A 2971-nucleotide genomic window follows, 5' to 3' on the forward strand; every position below is an offset into this window, starting at 1 on the left:
AGACATTTACTCAGAGTAAAGGGTTGGGAAAAGGTTTTCCAAGCAAACGGACCTAAGAAACAAGCTGGTGTGGCCATTCTAATATCTAACAAAATTGACTTCAAACTAAAATCAATCAGAGGAGATGGAGATGGACATTTCATACTCATAACAGGGAGAATTAATCAGGAGGAAGTCTCAATCCTGAATATCTATGGCCCTAATATAAGAGCACCCACTTATGTAAAAGAAAAACTTTTAGAAATCAAGGCAGTCACCAAACCACACACACTAATAGTAGGAGACTTCAGCACACCTCTCTCACCAATGGACAGGTCAATCAAACGAAACTCAACAGAGAAATAACAGAATTGCTAGAGGTAATGAATCAAATGGACTTAACAGATATCTATAGAACATTCTACCCAAAAAGGAAAGAATATACCTTATTCTCTGCAGCTCATGGAACCTTCTCGAAAATTGACCACATACTCGGTAACAAAGCAAACTTACACAGATACAAAAAAATATTAGTAATCACCTGTGTCTTGTCGGATCACCACGGAATAAACTTAGAATTCAATAACAATTCGAATACCAGAAAGCCTCCAAACGCGTGGAAGTTGAACAGTCAACTACTGAATCATCCCTGGGTCAAGGAAGAAATAAAGAAAGAAATTAATGTCTTCCTTGAATTTAATGAAAATAAAGACACAACATACTCAAACCTATGGGACACAATGAAAGCAGTTCTAAGAGGAAAGTTCATAGCACTAAGTGCCCAATTAAAGAAAACGGAGAAAGCATATATTGGAGACTTAACAGCACACCTAAAAGCTCTGGAAAAAAAAAGAAGCAGACTCTCCCAGGAGGAGTAGAAGATTGGAAATAATCAAACTGAGGGCTGAAATCAACAAAATAGAAACACAGAAAACAATCCAAAAAATCAACGAAACAAAAAATTGGTTCTTGGAAAAAATCAACAAGATTGACAAACCCCTAGCCAAACTAATCAAACGGCAGAGAGAGAACACTCAAATTAATAAGATCAGAAATGAAAAGGGGGACATAACAACAGACACAGAGGAAATTCAGAGAATCATTACATCTTACTACGAGAGATTATATGCCACAAAGTTGGAAAATGTAAAAGAAATGGATTGGTTTTTGGATAAATACCATTTACCAAAGTTAAATCAAGACCAAGTGAACAATCTAAATAGACCTGTTAGTCGCGAAGAATTAGAAGCTTTATCAAAAACTTCCCCACCAAAAAAAGCCCAGGACCAGATGGTTTCAATGCAGAATTCTACCAGAACTTCCAAGAAGAGTTAATACCTATACACCTTAATGTATTTCACAATATAGAAACAGAAGAATCATTGCCAAACTCTTTTAATGAAGTTACAGTTACCCTGATACCAAAACCACACAAAGACACAACCAAGAAAGAGAATTACAGACCAATCTCACTCATGAACATTGATGCTAAAATACTCAATAAAATACTGGCAAACCGAATCCAAGAATACATTAGAAAAATTATCCATTATGATCAAGTAGGCTTCATCCCAGAGATGCAGGGCTGGTTCAACATATGCAAATCTATCAATGTAATCCATCATATAAATAAACTGAAAGAAAAAAACCATATGATCATTTCATTGGATGCTGAAAAAGCACTCGACAAAATTCAACACCCCTTTATGATAAAGGTGTTGTAGAGATTGGGGATACGAGGATCATACCTTAATATAATAAAAGCAATATATAGCAAGCCGACAGCTAACATCAAATTGAATGGACGGAAACTCAAAGCCATTCCACTAAAATCAGGAAGACGGCAAGGCTGTCCACTCTCTCCATACCTCTTCAATATAGTGCTTGAAGTTCTAGCAATAGCAATAAGACAACATAAGGAGATCAAGGGAATTCGAACTGGAAAGGATGAAGTTAAACTTTCGTTATTTGCAGACTATATGATAGTGTACATAAGCGACTCCAAAAACTCTACCAAAGAACTCCTACAGTTGATAAACACCTTTAGTAATGTGGCAGGATACAAGATCAACTCCAAAAAATCGGTTGCCCTCCTATACACAAAGGATAAAGAAGCAGAGAGGGAAATCAGAGAAACATCACCTTTCATGATAGCCACAAGTAGCATAAAATCTTGGGGTAACTCTAAGCAAGGAAGTGAAAGACCTATTTGACAAGAACTTTAAGTCGTAGAAGAAAGAATTTGAGGAGGATTCCAGAAAATGGGAAGACCTCCCCTGCTCTTGGATTGGGAGAATCAACATAGTAAAAATGGCAATCTACCAAAAGCAATCTATAGATTCAATGCAATCCCCATCAACATCCCATCAAACTTCTTCACAGACCTTTAGAGAACGATAATCAATTTTACATGGAAAAACAAAAAACCCAGGATAGCCAAAACAATCTTATACAATGAAGGAACTTCTGGATGCATTACCATCCCTGACTTCAAACTCTATTACAGAGCAACAGTATTGAAAACAGTTTGGTACTGGCATAACAACAGAGAAGTCGACCTATGGAATCGAATAGAAGACCCGGGTATTAACCCACAAACGTATGAACACCTGATATTTGACAAGGGAGCTAAAGGTATACAATGGAAAAAGGAAAGCATCTTTAACAAATGGTGCTGGCATAACTGGATGTCAACCTGTAGAAGAATGAAAATAGATCCATATCTATCACCATGCACAAAACTCAGGTCCAAATGGATTAAAGACATCAGCATTAATCTGTCCACTTTGAACCTGATAGAAGAGAAGGTGGGAAGTAGTCTACAAGTTATAGGCACAGGAGACCACTTCCTAAGCAGAACCCCAGGAGAGCAGACAATAAGAGAATTAATGAATAAATGTGATCTACTGAAACTGAGAAGCTTCTGTAAAGCAAAGGACACTGTCAGTAAGACAAAAAGGCTACCTTCGACTGGGAGAAGATCTTCACAAAC

This window comes from Myodes glareolus, chromosome 25, assembly GCF_982192425.1.
Source record: "Myodes glareolus chromosome 25, mMyoGla1.1, whole genome shotgun sequence".
Taxonomy (NCBI): Eukaryota; Metazoa; Chordata; class Mammalia; order Rodentia; family Cricetidae; genus Myodes; species Myodes glareolus.